Here is a 16479-nt window from a genome sequence, read left to right as displayed (position 1 = left end):
TTGTTGACAGTTCCACATAGGCGACAGAGAAATTTCAGTTCTTCTTTTCCTCAGAGCAGCGTGGTATGAGTTACACGAGTAAAGTTGGCCTCCTCTGTTTTAATGACAACGTTTCTGGAGAGGCTGGGAATAGATGGCCCCATGGTCCCCATCCATGCCAGATTTCATCAGGATTCCCCTGCCTTGATCTGTTTTACATACTGGGTTTCCAAAAAGACTTTCTTTTTCTTTTTCCAAATTGTGGTAAAATCCTTGTAACACAAAATTTGCCATTAGTGACATTTAGTGCATAAACAATGTTAATCATCACTACTAGGACATTTTCATCACCCCAAAGGGAAACCCCATGCCCATTAAGTGGTTACTTCCCATTTCCCCTCTGCCCCCAGACCCTGGCAACCACTCATCTGCTTTCTATCTCTATGGATTTGCCAACTCAATTTTTAGATTTCATATAAACGAAATTATGAAGTATGCACCTTTTCGTGTCTGGCTTCTTTCATATAGTGTAATGTTTTTAAGGCTCATCCATGTTGTGGTATGTATCAGAACTCCATTCCTTTTTATGGCTGAATAATATTCCACTGTATACATATGCCTCATTTTGTTTATCGGTTCCTCAGTTAATGGGCATTTAAGCTGTTTTCACTTTTAGCTATTGTGAATAGTGCTGCTATGAAGATTTGTGTACACATTTTTGTTTGAACATCTGTTTTCAATTCTTTTGGACATATACCCAGGAACGCTGGGTCATATGGTAATTCTGGGTTTAAATTATTGAGGAATCACCAAACTACTTTTCTGGTGGCTGCACATTTTACTTTCTTGCCAGCAAAGGGAGACAGTTCCAATTTCTCCACATCCTTGTCAACACTTATTATTGTTTATCTTGTTGATAGCTCTCCTAGTGTGCGAAGTGGTATCTCATTGTGGTTTGGATTTGCATTTCTCTAATAGTGATGTTAAGCATCTTTTCATGTGCTTCTTGGCCATTTGTATATCTTCATACAAGTTTTCTTTTTGAGAAAGGGCTTTTCAGTTTCAAAAAAGAGACTGTAAATTACATTTAAATATGCTGATTTCTCTAGCTCAGTCTGGTCCCTTTGAGAGACTGCCCCTGGCCCTGAAACAAACAATTCTACCTGCTGGTACCTCGCCATGTCTCCTGACTTCTGTAGCTAAAATTTATGTGCTCTCTCTTCTTTCCTCTGTCCAATCCTTTAATGTTATGCCTCTTCCATTGCAGAATTGATCTGTAGCTCTGCTCCTTACATTCATCCTGGCATAGAAGTTAACAGCATGTGCTCCAGAGTCCAACTGGGATGGTTAGAATCTCATCAACTCTTCTTAGAAGCTGTGGGACCTTGGGAATTTATTCCCTGTCTGTTAGCTTTCTCAGCTTTAGAGTGGGTATGTACATCGCACTTGACTTGTAGATTTGTTGTATTGAAGAGGCTGATATATATAAATTACTTAGCCTTGTGATTAAACACTCAATAAGAAGTTCTTTAAAAACATGACACCTCTGTCTTTGCATTCTGGTTTTCTTGGACTGACATCACTTGATCCCACCTGGGTCCCCCCGATGAGGCCTGGACAATATGACTCTAGTGTCTTTAAGATACTGCTGTTAGGACTATTTTTAAAGGCATTGAGAACCAATACACAATTACTGAAAATCATGTGAATTAGCAAATTAATTTATAATACGTTGCAATTCCTTTCTGGGAATGTAATATCATGTTTATTTCTGTGCAGGATATTTAGTAATATCATCTATAATTTCTTGTGTGCCTAACCTCAGCCGGACCGCTTACTGCTAGGTGCTTATGTGTATTATTCCTAACTCTATTAACAACCTGAAAATTGATAGTATTATCTCTGTTTTTACAAACTGTGGTTCAGAGAGGCTAAGTAACCGACCCAAGGTCTCAAGGCAGGTTCATAAGCAGCAAGGATAGATTTTAACACCAGGTTCATTTGATCTCAATTTTCTTGCTCCTTTCTCGTCCCCACAGTCCTGATATTAGAGTGAGTTGCTTTAGGCGCTACCTGAAATGTTTGCTCTTTAAATAGAAAATTCTGAAGGTGGTAGGACCACTGAATACTGTTAATACTGGACTCTTTTGACAAACTTCATTCCTCGTTGCATCCTTCCCATTTACCTTTCTAGTCCCTCTTGCTGCCTCTTCTTTCTACCAGATGACAGATGATTAAACAAAATAAGAAAATGAGAAGCAAGTTCTGATTTACACATGGAGGTAGAAATGGGGCATGGGTTGTCTGTTGGAAGGATTCAGAGAAGATAGTCCAAGAATTAAGAGCCTTTACCTGACTGAACAGAACTTGTCCAATTATAATTTAAATACATTTATATCCGCTTCCTGAAAAACTATAGTATAAAGCAAATGCGCTGAAAATTGGTGACTGAAAAGAAGAATGATGAGAAATTCACATTCGCAATGCTTAATATACAGCCAATTATACTATGAAATTAAAATAATTTCAGCCTTAAGTCATTCAGATGATTAGATAAATATAATTTGTATTTAATCAGATCTAATTAGCATGTTTTTGTATAACAATTTCTGAAGAAGAAAGAAATGTACTGCCCACTTTCTTTCCATATGGATCTGGGTGGCAAAATAAATTTTCAACGCAGGTGTCTGCTACAACTTCCCAAATAATTATTTCTTTATTCCTTGTTTGAGAATACAGCCAATGTCCCCTCAGACTTTTGAGGGTGGCAATTGAGACAGCTCTGTAGTCTCTTGGGACTGAACTCCAAGCTGGACCCTCCACTTGGTGCCTGAATTCATTTACCTCCCTAACTTCCCTCTTGACTTCTTCACTTGGTCTCTTTGCCTAATTACTCTAATCGTTAGGTTATTTTGGTGTTTGTAGCTATAATTTATGTGAACCCCTTTTGAGACTATAATACAGTAAAATAAAACTATAACGTAATCAACACTCTGGGTGTCCCTGCTGTGCCAGGTTTCCCATAGTAGTTAAACACTGGATTTTAATCCCCTCCAGAAAGGATGATGGAATCGAATCACTCCATTGCTTGAATTTCTTATGCAATGATGGAGTCATGGAAATGAGCAAGAAAAGGAGAATGTATGTATGCTCCAGATGCATCTGTTGCTAGCTGCTCCTGTTTAAAATGGCCAATTGGGCCCAAGTTCAGAGAAACAATCAACATTATTCCATTGTGCAATGTTAATATGCTCTGAAAGATGGGTAAAATAATTCAAGTTTCAAATTTAATATTCTTCAAACTAAGCAAAATAGGCAATTTAACCAGGCTTATCAGGACTTGGGAAGGAAAGTCCCTGCGTAACCATCTGGTGCATCCTTGCCTTGTTTTTTCAAGTAATGTCAGAAGTTTAGTTGATAGCAGCATCATTAGAACTTCTTCCTTCAGTGCTTATTGTGAAGTGATTTGATCTTGGAGGGTCCATTGGGCCGTTCACAAGAGAAGTGTTACTGTCTGCAAAGAAGCATACTTTTGGGTTTGGGCCGCTGCAGGAAGGGCCACCAGGAGCCTAGGTGGTGACTGCAGTAACTGGAGCAATCTTTGGCTAAGATGCATAATAAGCAGACGCCAGGCAGCAGGGAGCAGTTAAAACATTGCCTCAAACGTTGCAGTGAAGTATAATCATTTATGCTATGACTTCAGAGGATTCTTACTCTGTAAGGGTTGACTGTAGGCTCCTGTTGGGAGACGTCAAGAACTGCTATTCACACATACTCGTGAAATAAAACAAATTCATACTCACGTAGAGCAGTAGTGACTCTAAAGGACTAAGCAGACTGCAATTTCCACAGCCAGATACTTTCAATTGAAAATAGAAATTTAAACAGAATGTTGATAAAGAAATTTCAAATATTGTTCTCTGTTTATGTTAAACATGATTGCACTTTAAAGTCTGTATGTGTATCTGTCTACACAATGTACCTCACTTATCCACTTTGGAACCAGAGTCCTGTGGGTGGATCTGGGAAACTGCTAGGGATAATTCTCACAGAAGGAATCACAATAGAACTGCGAATCACTCTTCTTCGTGTATTTCTAATTTTTCTTTTATGGCACAAGTTTTAAGTGGTGCGGCTTCTGAATTCATTTGCTAAAGGTAGCGGTGGGATTTGAGAAAAAGCAGTCACTAACAGCAGTCGAACACTTGCAGGAGAAATGATGCCCAGTTCCCCAGCGGTTGTCATTTGTCGAAGTGCAAAGCTGTGTTTGATTTTCTGTCACCAAACCTTTTTCTGAAAACATGTGCAAAGTTAGAAGTATTGCTCGTAGAGAAGAAGGAGGGTAACAGAGTTTTGAAAAATGCCACCGAAAGTTAGGCCGAGTGGAATTTCTGTGTTTACTACCTCCTGAGAACGAGTTTCTGTCCCGAAACTATACCTGACTTGGTGTGTTGCTGAATTTAGAATATTGGAGTCTAGAGACCAGGCGCTTGATTTTCTTTGGGTCGTGTCTGTGTCCTTACACACCACATTGCCAGCCACAGTGGTGGGTCTGCTGTTGGTGGGCAGTAAATGCCCATGAAATGAAACATTCTGACCAAACCAAAGAGGGAGGGAACAAAATTAAATGCCCACATTTTTAAAAGTCAATAAGAATTAAACTTCTCTGTAATATTTGTCTAGCAGCCATATGGATAGAATAGCAGAAAGACAGCAACCCAGCAATTTAAAATAGAATCTACAGCCTTTTTTCCCTTTAGAGAAACAAACTCAGGGTGCCACATACGTTCTCTATTCTGAAATGGACACATTTATTTCTCAGATCAAATTATGTTAAACTTTTAAAAAGATTACATTTGGCACTGTAGGATTCAGTGTTTTCCTTCTGTGTGCTGTTTTCAAAGATTAATATTTTCCCTGCCAACCTTTGAATTCAAATGGGTGTTCACATGGCTTTGGAGCTTTTGTTTGCATCATTAGTCAGAAATCCCTTTTAAAATGGGTGAATTAATTTGGTGGAATTAGGTTAACAAGTCATATCTGAAGCACGCCGGTTTACATTGTGGTTTGTGGTGAGTTTATGGAGGTTTTGTGAGAAAACGCCAAGCGCTAAAAGCAAGCCGTTCTCCGACCGTAGTGCCTTTATGTACTAAGCACAGAATTTCCTTTTGTGGTCTGGGGTGACGTGGCTTTGGATAATAAATATCTGTAAAAAGATTTCCTGAGGTTGACTGGAGGACATCATTGACACTTTAAGTGGTTGATTTCACAGCTTTCCACAGTGGCATTTGAAGCCTTTTTTTACATATAGATATTAAAGTCACATCACTTTGTAATCACGTCTTAATAGACAATAATTATCTAATCCCTTATTTGTTCTAATACTCACTCTCCTGTTTGGTGTGTGGGCCAAGAAGTTGTGCATCATTGTTTCGTATTCCCTTCTTTACCCTTTCCTTATCTTGAGTTTCCAACTTGTGGATGAAGAAAACACAACCTTATGACTCCTCAGTGATCAGAGTCCTCTTAAGAGTTTGAGAAAGAAACACACACACATACCCTACACGGAAACCCACAGCACGCTCACATTAACTGTGGAAGCTGTTTTCCATTAATGTGTAATCAAGAAGCAGGCAGACCATTTACTCCGAAAAATAAAACAAGAATCCCATCTCCCTCCCAAATGCCCTTCCTGACTACGCCCCACCCCCCATGGCCAACCTGTTTGTCCAACTTAGCTTCTCAAAGGATAAATTCCCTTTTTGTCACAGAACCAGTAACAAATCAGGAGAGGCGGATTTTTTGTAATGAGTTAAAATATTCCAAAAGCTTAAGGCTTCCATTGCAGTTGACCTTTAAGGCATGTTGCAGCAAAAAAGTTAATTCACTTTGCACATGTTGCAGAGCAACAGGTGGTAGACAACCACGGGGGCTGCTTGCATTCCTCCGTTTGCAAACTCCTGGCCCCTGGTATTCTAGGATTTACACTACCTCCCCCAGGCCCTGACTGACAAGCTAATGGGTGTGCTGGGAAGCGCTGGGCTATTGATTCCACTGTAACAGAACACCACCCCGTCAATGAAACTGCAATGAAATGCTTCAGCAACGAAGAAAGGGAGGCATTCGACTGTTGAGCAACTGGAAGAAATTTGCTTGTAGGTAGTGCGGCAGAAATGAAAAGGCTCTCAGGAGCAGGGCCTTGAAAAGCCAGGTTATTAAAAAAGCCACAAAGCTGGAGTCTGGCTGAGTGGAGAAAAATAGTTATGGCTCAGTTAGGCGTATCTAAAAGGAGAAGGGAGGAGGGGCTACAGCTTTCAAAATTGCGTTAATCCCTCGAGTACTTAATTTCTTTTCTTTTATGCAGCTTGTAGTATAGCAACAAGTATTCAAGCAGTTAATAATTTTAAACAGTTTAGCTTTCCTTAGGCAATATATCTTTAGCCTTAATTAAAATTTTATTTTAGTAGGAAAAATATTAAAATGACTTTAAGATCCATCCTCTATGATGGGAAATATATGATGATATGAATATTTTATTATACAAACTATTATTAAACAGCTGCCAATGTATTCTCTCTTGAGTTTCCCTTCGGTTTTTGAAACACAGTCACTATTTCTTAATAACGTCGCAGCCGTTTCCTTCTGAAATATTTGAAAGTGCCGTATTAATTAGAAACAGAGGCCAAATGTTTATGATCTTTTTAAAACACTGAAGGGCGATCATAAGGCAGATCTAGGTGTTAGCCTTTTGACAGAAATAGTATTTGTGTAAGCCAAGTATTCATCACAAGCCACCATGCAAATGGATCTTGGTCATCCTGGTTACATATTTACACCGAAAATAATCATAATTTGCACAATCACCAAAACCAGAAACTAGACTTGATTTCTTTGCAACCTTTGTAACCTTTTATCTACCTGTTATGAATTGTGTGTGTGTGTGTGTGTGTGTGTCTGGAAGTACTTAAAGAGTGAAGCAGTTGGGTCTCATCGGTGGATGGAATTTTAAGGATAAAACTAATCTCTGAAAATTACCTCCAACTTAAAAGTAGACTGAAAATAACCATCAGTTTTCATCTGTAGTTCTGTCTTTCTTCTCTGCATCTAGTGCCCATCACTCTGGCATTGAAGTGCTCCTTCAAACTAATTAGATTAATTTCAATTTCCATTGTGTGTTAGAAAGACACACTTATCATCTCCCTCCCTGCTGAAGCCAAGAATTGATTGGATAGTGACAGGTTGGTAAATCCCCCTCCTGCCAAGACGAAGGAAGGCCTGGACCGACGGGGTTATTGAGGATTCATTTTTGAAGCTGGGATTGTTTATTATACTTGTGACTTTGAGGACAGAGTCCTTTGGTCTTTGCCATCTTCGCTCTTTGAAGAACTGGCTGCACTGTGCCTTCTAAATATAACTAGTGTATGCATGTGTCAGTGGGTGATGAGGTACAAGAAGAAGAATGGGGTAGAGCAGAAGTGTGGGTGTCAGCAGGAGGGGATGGGGCACAAAGGAAAAGGAACACTGAACCTTGAGTGAGGAGGTGTGGGTTTAAGTTCCAATTCTGCCGCTCACCAGCTATGTTCCTTGAAAGATTTACTTACCCTCAAAGGGACTCGATTTCATGATCTATAAAATTGAGAGGGAGGGTTTTTTCAGTTCATATGTATTGAACATCTACTACATAGCATGAGCTCTTGTAGATTCTGAGGTTCAAAAGTGAGCAAGGAGGAGTGGCACATATCCTTCATAGGGCTTAGTCTCAATTGGGAAAGAAAGTCATTCACCAAATAATTACATGGATGCAGCAAAATGGAACAGCCAGAAATAAAGGCAATCTGAGCGCATGGAGGGGGACTTGGCCTATTCAGAGAGGAAGTAAGTCTTGAGCTGAGATGTGATGAATCAATACACAGATAGAACAAACAGAAGGTGCAGTGGAGGAAGGAAGGAAGTGCATGGGATGGAAAGAGGGACAACAAGGGAGCGAGGGCAGTGAGATGAAGTTGCAGAGGTAGATACTTGGTAAGAGCATAGGGCATGGTCAGATTTGAGTTGGAAAAAGATTTGTGGAGAACTTGGAGGAAAAGACTAAGGGTGGAAACAGATCAAGCAGGGGGCAGCTATTGTAGTAGACCAGTCAAGAGATGATGGTTGCCTGCACTAGATGGATAGAATGAGGAGATATTTAAGAGACACTATTGACAGCATTGGTGATGGGTTGGGCTCAAAATTGAAGGAGAATATATCCTCAAGAATGGGCCTTTGGTTTCCGAGTGGAATGACCAAATGGATGGTGATGTTCATAGACTGGGAACACTGGAAAAGGACCAGATTTGTGGAGGATGATAGTGAATTAGGTTCAGGACACAAGAGTTTGAGGGGAATTTGATTCATCAAAGAGGATGTTGAGATTAACCCTAAAATCTCTGTCACCTCTAAAATTCTATGATTCTCTGAGATGGATTTGTTACAGAGGAGTGCATCCCAGGTCTCATTTGGAAGGTGGCATGAGGTGGTGGAAATGCCATCAGCTTTTCTCACGGATGGACAAAGCTTCTCTCCTTCCCTCTTCCCAATTTACTTACTTGTTAGCAAATTGGATTACTTTCATCACTTAAAAGAGCTGTGGTTCTGGGCACAAAGCTATTCACTGTTATATTAACGTCCCAAAAACTTACTAGATTTCCTGCAAACATTTTTAAAAATACGGAGGAATTAATTTGGATGACACATGTTATGTTTGCTTACAGGGCTTGAAATCTAACCTGAGTCATCCAACTTTGGAAATGTTAGCAATTTAAAATATTTGAAACTTCGTGGGAAGATAGCCTGTGGTGGCAGTTTGGTGAAGTGAGCAATGTAAAGATTTCCTTTTCCTTTTAGCAACTACTTATTAAACACTCAAATGATCAATATACTGGATCTAACAAGATGACCCAATCCTGCCTTCAGAGAGTTTTGCATTTTTTCCTGCTTTCCAGTGCTTACTTGAATAATGGGTAGTTGAAAATATGCCAGCTTCATTCAATGTGCAAAAATTAAATTTGACATTGAATTGAAGTCATTTTGTACATACTAGAAAACAGGGAAAGAGTGAATAAATACCTTCGTTAGCCAATCATTTCAACATATTTTCCCACCAAAAGTTTTGAAGGATCTGATTGATTGATTTCTCATTTCTACCTTAATCTGCCTGAAGAATTGCTAATAAAGTTGTGACAATGATCAACGTGGAATGCAATGGAGGACAGAGGGAAATAAGGACCACCAGAAATGATTCCCTGAATAACAATGGGACATAGAGATATTGGCAAGAAAGAGATGGAATCTGCCTGCTAAGCCAGCAAAGCCTTTTGAGGATTCTGTTTTGATTGAGAAGTGAGGATTTAGGTCAACATTTGGAATTCTGTACGACTTGGGGAAAAAATCCACCCTTCAAGTCCTATGCAAGTGCTATATTAGCACCAAAAAGAAAAAAGTGAATATTTGATAACATTCAAGTTTACTTTAGTTACCAACTTTTCTCATTGGAATCTGCCCTAGCCTCATTGCCATAGTTGCTACTGTCTTGGCTTCCTAAAACACAACTTCTGCTGGGTCTCTTGCTTCTTAGTTGATCTCATTTTCTCTATAAACGAATATTTGTTCACTGACTACTTATTTGTTCTTCTGTGTGCCCTTCTGTTCTCTTCCTGGAATTATTCACCTCCTTACCTTTTGCTAATAAGCTAGTGACTTCTCGAATCGTGGTTAATCCACAGCCTTGTCTCTCTTCTTGCCAGGAATAGAAACAAACTGGAGTTATCTCAACAGAAAGGAAGAAGAAGGAAAAGAGAAGGAGAAAAAGGGTGGAGAGGGATGGTAAATCTTGGGAAAAGGCACTGATCCAGGGGTTAGGAAAGAGGATAGAATGCAAGGTGACTTCATCCTCAGTTTCTCTCTCTCACTGGCTCATGCAAGTGCTCACCACTGAGGACTACCTCTGAGCATCGATTTCATTTTCATGTCTCTGTGTATCCTTCTCTCTGGTGACAAGCTTTCTCTGTTTCTGGGTGTCTTTTAAAACTTTTGGGTTTATCTACCCTCAGTTCAAGGTACCCACAGAGATTAACTTGAATTGCTGGATCCCAGATCTGAACCCTTAGATGACTCAATCAACTGTGGCCAATGGAATGGCACTATGTACATCACAAACACACCTGTAGGGGGGACCTTCCTCGTAGGATGAGGGATTCCTGAGTGGGCATGCATCCTAATGTGTACGTTACAATATGGGCCCTCTCACCCATGTTCTTGGCTTAAAATATTCCACCAAGAGTGGCATTTACCATCCATGTATCCTCAACCAGGCAATTCTATCTACGTTTCCCATTTCTACAAAAAGGAAAAGAAAATCAGCAAGAAATACCTCAGTTCTCAGGTTCAATGTCTTAGATATTTGTAACTCATCTCAATCTATACTTCCCTGTTATTAGTCATTATATCATAATTCCTTTACAATGTCACATAGATTTATCTTTTCTCCCCCACTTCCACACCAGGTCTCTAATCTGTTCTTTTTCACTCCTCCTCTGCATTATTACATTTATTTCCCAGCTACCTTTTTCTATTTCCAACTTCTCCACTTGAATAATTTGTTATGAACTGCATGTTTGTGTCCCTCCAAAATTCATGTTTTGAAGCCCTAATCCCCAGTGTTATGGTATTAGGAGGTGGGGCCTTTGGTGGATAACTAGGTTCAGATGAGGTCATGAGGGTGGGTGGAGCCCCCATGATGGGACTAGCACCTTTATAAGAAGAGGAAGAGACTCCAGAGCTCCCCCTCTCTGCCATGTGAGGACAGCATCTGCAAGCCAGGACGTGAGCTCTCACCAGGAACAAAATGGGCTGGCATCTTGATCTTGGACTCCACAGCCTACAGAACTGTGAGAAATAAGTGTCTGTTGTTTAAGCTACCCAGTCCACCATATTTTGTTATAATAACCTGAGCTGACTAAGACATCATTCTTTCAAATAATCATCTAAAAGTTCTGTTACCACCATCATAGGGAACATTTAGTAATTTACCTAGGGGTACATTGTATTAAATTCACCTTCCTTTTTCTGAAGTAAATTCTTCTTCCATTATCCGGCCTTCTGATCCCACTCCTGTGGGCAGGATTCTTTCACCTGGAGCTGGGGCCTCCTCGCAGCCCTCATCTCTTCACAAGTGTCTAGGTTTTATAATCCTTTGCATGAAACTATTTTCCCTATTGAAAATGTTTCTAATCATTACGGGCTTTAAATTTATGCTATGAATTAAGAAAATGTTGTAGCTTTCGGTAAAATAGTATCTTTGTCTCTATTTGACTGTGTTTTCCATTAAGGTGAAAATCATCAGCTAAGCTCATTTACTGTCTAACTAATACCTTGTTTAAAAATGGTCGCATTCTAACTCTTCCCCTGGAAGCCCACCATGAGATTGCCTCTCTGGAATCAACCACGTCATCAGTATCCCCCTTTGGAGGCAACAAGTCTTTCATGATTAAGTGTGAGAAGCTAAAGGAGGGTGGAACTTAAATAGACCAGAACACTTAAAATATCCCAGAAAGATGCCAGGGGCCCTGCACTAAATCAAGTTGTCTGCAAACAATGCAGAAAAGAGAGGACATTCATTTGGGGACGAAAATCAGTTTAATGTATTTAAAACCACATTCAACAACAGTTATTCACCATTAGCAGTGAAATGTTCACTTTTTTTTTTAAATTACAAACTACTTAAAGTTTCATTCAAATAGAACCTGTGGGTCCTTGGCTTACTGTAAGCTTTAGATTAGCTGTGATATCAGAGCTGACATGGTCAATGGCAGCTGCTAATGCAACACATGCCTATCATTTGCTGTTGACAGGCATTAATAAAAACCTAATTTGAGGAAATTATGAAAAACCTACTCATTATGCAATCTGGTTTATGTTTTGGCATGTGGCAATCATTGGCTTGATAGCCGAGAAAGCTTCATTTCCAGAACTTTACGGCCCATGTTTCAATTGCAAACCCGGCCCCAGCCCCTCACCTCTCCTGTGTGTTTGATCTTTTAATTGCCTCAAGACATGTCCACAGGTTTGCTTTATGATGCTGCAGACCTCAGCCAGAGCTGAGGTGTGATGGACACAGGAATCTAGCTAGCAATGCCGTCAGAAATGGTACTTGGCTATTACAAGAAACTTAATTCTGATCTGTCTGTCAAGAGCATTTACCCCAATATCCCCCTTTAACTTGTTCCTTATGGCCTCTTTGGACTTTCTAGTGGTGTTAGTAGAATATTTCCCGAGTCTAGGAGAACAGTTCCCATTAGTCTCTAGTCTGCACAAAGAGCAAGTGTGGAGTGACCTGTGCATGACTTGTAGGCACCACTGACCTTGACTATTGCTAATAAATAATATGTAAAATGTTTGAATTTTCTAAATTAAAACCTACTTTCCTGTACATGGTGCCCTATCAAATTGTGTGAAGATATAAAAATTCAAGTTGGAAGGGGTTAAGAAAACGAAATTATCTGGCTTCAGGTTCTGAGCTTCCTGCTCTCTAATGCTGTCTTTTTAAATATTAAGGAAAATAGTTGGCAATTTTGCATCTCCAAAGAAGAATTGAGTCCTCTCACTGGCCTCTGACTGATGTCATCATAAAATTTCCCAGATAAACAATGATAGCAAATAGTAGCCTTAAGCTAGTCAAACAGAATTGTTCTAGTCAAAGGCTGTCCTGTTTTATCTGCCTTATCTTTTTCTGATTTATCAAATGCTGCCCTAGTCCACCAGTTCTTCGTTCCTTCCTTCTTTCCTTCCTCCCTCCCTCCCTTCTTTACTTTCTTTTAGTATCTGATTCTGATTTTTCTTTCTCTGTCACATGCATTGACTTTTATTTCAATTAGAAGTTTTTAAGTATCGATTTAAGTCTGAAAGTAGCTCAGTCGGACAGAGAAAGCAGAGTGTTTCTCTGCTAATGCTACAAAATGAGAATGATTTGCTTGTTCCTTTAATTCAACAGGAGGAAGTTGAGTCTAAAGAGAGATCACAGAGTGAACTGAAGAGCAGGAGCTGTTCTCTCCCTGTGCTGGCACAGTGAGTGCTTCCCTATATGGTGGGATGTTAGCAGCCCAGGAAAGACAGCATTTCTGCTCTCCTAGTCTTATAAGCTCCACCACTGGAGATTTGTTCATTTAACTCAAGACGTTGTTCCTTCTAAAATTGGAGGAAGTAGAGGGAATCCTTCTGAGAGAGAGAGCACTTTTAAAACTTACTTTATTTATCCTAAACTATTGAACATATACGACAGAATGTTAGGGTTGAGAAAGCTGAGATCATCTTGGTAGACTATTTCATTTTTTAAAAGTCAGCTTTATATTTGTACAATTTATGTATAAAAACGTGTTCATTTTAAGTGTCCAGTTTGATGCATTGTGTTCAATGTAAACAATCAAGATGTATATTATGTCGATCACCTCCCCAAATTTCTCTCACATATTCCTAGAATTTTCTGTAAGTGATATGACATGGCATGTGTTCTTTTGTGTCTGACATCTTTGTCTCAGCATAATGTTTTTGAGATTCGTCCTTGTTGTTGCATTTGTCCATATTCCATTCCTTTTTGTTACTAACAGTATTTCATTGTCTGGTTACAGTACAATCTGTGTATCCATTCATCTGTTGACGGATATTTGGGTTGTTTCTAGCTATCACGAATAGAGCTGCCATGAACTTTCCTCTACAAGTCTTTGTGTGCAATGTTTTCCTTTCTCTTGGGTAAACATCTGGGAGTGGAATTGCAGGGTCACATGGTAAGTACTTAACTTTATAGAAAACCACCATCTCTTTTCCAAAGTGTTATTACAGTTTTACACACCAGTTCCAGTTGTTCCACATTCTTGCAAACACTTGCTATTGTCAGTCTTCTAAAATTTTAACTATTCTAGTATGTGAGTAGTGGTATCTCACTGTCATTTTAATTTGCATTTGCTGGATGACAACTGATGTTGAATGTCTTTTCATGTGCTTATTATCCTTGTGCTTTTCTGAAGTATTTGTTCAAATCATTGTCCATTTTTAAATTGGGTTGTCTTTTCGTTGTCATAAGAGTTTTTTAAATAGAAATTTTGGATATATGTTCTTTATTATATATATGCATGGCAAATATTTTCTCCAAGTATCTAACAGCACAAATCCTTATCATCATTTAAAAAAATTTCTCAGTTATTTTCAACTGTTTATTCCTTCATATGTACATTGTAATAATTTTTTTAAGTTTAGAAAAAATTTACTTTGAAATTTTAATTAGAAATTCTTAAATTTACCAATAAATTTGAGAGAAACTAGACAGATTTGCAGTACTGTCTTCCTTTCCAGTCATATGATATGACTTTCCATTTATTAAACTTCTATATTTTAGACACAGTTTTATGTTTTTTAATGTAGTCATGAATATTTTTTAATGGTTAAATATTTATTTTAATATTTATTATAATGCAACAGCTTGCCCCACTGTATGGTATAAGTGTATTTACACACTATTGTCTAACTATTATGTAGGAAAGTTGTTCATTTTTGAATATTTATTGCATTATCTAGGACAGATTAAGTTATCTTTCAGTAACTGCTCCCAAATCTTAGTTCACTGGAATAAACATCTATTTTTCATCATGCGAAGACCTCTGCAGGTCTGGGCAATTCTCCAGGGAAGTTACTCTTCATGTGTTGACTCAGTGACCCAGATTGAATTTACCTTGAGGGACCTTTATATCAAAAAATGCTTTCACAATTGCCTTCACAGGGCAGGGAGGATTGGAGAATGGAGCATTGGCAAGTAAATGCTTTGGCCTAAAATGGACATGGGTCACTTCTGTTCACATTTCATTAGCCAGCACTAGTCACGTGACCACAGCTACCTTTAAGGGAGATGGGAAGCCAGGCACTCAGAAGCAGAGGAAAATGGGAATATACAGTCCCCCCTCATCTGCAGGGGACAGATTCCAAGACCCCCAGTGGATGACTAAAACCACAGATAGTACTGAACTCTATGTTTTTTCCTATATATACATACCTATGATAAAGTTCAATTTATAAATTAGGCCTAGTAAGAGATTAACAACTGTAACTAATAATAAGATAGAACAATTTAAGAATACGCTATAGTAAAAGTTACCATAGATCTTAGTGATCTCAGCATATGATTTTTTTTCTTTCTTTATGATATCAAGAACTTTTACCTTTTCACTTAAAAGAAGCACTTTACAGTTTCTCTTCTGCATATCTGAATCGCCAGCATCACTACTCTTGTGCTTTGAGGCCATTATTAAGTAAAATAAGGTTTACTTGAACACAAGCACTACGATAGATACCTTGACAGTGGATCTGATGACCAAGATGGCCAGGAAGTGACTAAAGGGTGGGTAGCAGACACAGGGTGGATATACTGGACAAAGGGATGACTCACCTCTCAGGTGGGACGGAGAGGGATGACACGAGATTTCATCATGTTACTCAGAATGGCATGCAATTAAAACTTACAAATTGTTTATTTCTTGAATTTTCCATTTAATATTTTTGGACTGCGGTTGGCTGCAGGTAGCTGAAACTGCAAAAAGTGAAACCACAGATAAGGGAGGACTACTGTATTTATGAACATTGATTATGTATGCCACAGTTATTTTGTTGATGCAATTCTATTATTACGTATAGGAATAATCGTTTGATTTTTTTTCAGGTTCTTGGTGGTTGTTCACATTGTCTTTAAATAATTTTATTGCTTCCTTTTAAAATAATGTGGAATTGGTGAAAACTTTCAAAAAGATTTAAATTAATAGTAGTGACATGGGGACATTTTAATCTTTTACTTGAACTTAAAGGCTACAGCTCAAATGTACCAATAAATGTGAGTTTTGCTATCATTTGACAGAAAACCAGAAAGGGAAAGAAGCTTCAAAATATAATAAAAATAACTTGCATTAAAAAAAAAAAGAGGGCTGGCCCAGTGGCACAGCAGTTAAATTCGCACGTTCCTCTTCAGTGGCCCGGGGCTTGCCAGTTCGGATTCCGAGTGTGGACCTATGGACCGCTTGTCAAGCCATGCTGTGGCAGGCTTCCCACATACAAAGTAGAGGAAGATGGGCACAGATGTTAGCTCAGGGCCAGTCTTCCTCAGAAAAAAGAGGAGGATTGGCAGCAGATGTTAGCTCAGGCCTAATCTTCCTCAAAAAAAAAAAAAAAAAAGATATGTTGAATTTTCCATGTGACTTTTCAAAGTCTGTTGCAATAATCGCATGCTTTTTCTTCCTTGGTCTATTGGCATTATGAATATCAGTATATTGCTCTATGCTAAACCATCCTTATTTTCATAGAATAAATCATTCTTGATTATTTTGTCTTTTAGTGTGATGATATACTTGATTTAATGGGATGTTACATAATAATATTTCATTAATATTAATAATTGAGATATATCTGGAATTTTCCCTTTTTTTGTGT

The 16479-nt window shown here is 38.7% G+C and overlaps 1 long non-coding RNA gene across 1 annotated transcript in view; it reads left to right on the top strand.

Annotated features, from left to right (window-relative positions):
* The window catches only part of LOC111775353 (uncharacterized), a 39874-nt gene extending 23662 nt beyond the window's left edge, over positions 1-16212 (top strand). The window contains exons 4-5 of the long non-coding RNA XR_011424839.1: positions 13007-13080; positions 13692-16212. This is a non-coding gene — a long non-coding RNA (uncharacterized lncRNA). The remainder of the gene's footprint in view (positions 1-13006; positions 13081-13691) is intronic.
* The last annotated feature ends 267 nt before the right edge of the window (positions 16213-16479 follow it).

The sequence above is a fragment of the Equus caballus genome, chromosome 1 (assembly GCF_041296265.1).
Source record: "Equus caballus isolate H_3958 breed thoroughbred chromosome 1, TB-T2T, whole genome shotgun sequence".
Taxonomy (NCBI): Eukaryota; Metazoa; Chordata; class Mammalia; order Perissodactyla; family Equidae; genus Equus; species Equus caballus.
This window is presented reverse-complemented; position numbering and strand designations above follow the sequence as displayed.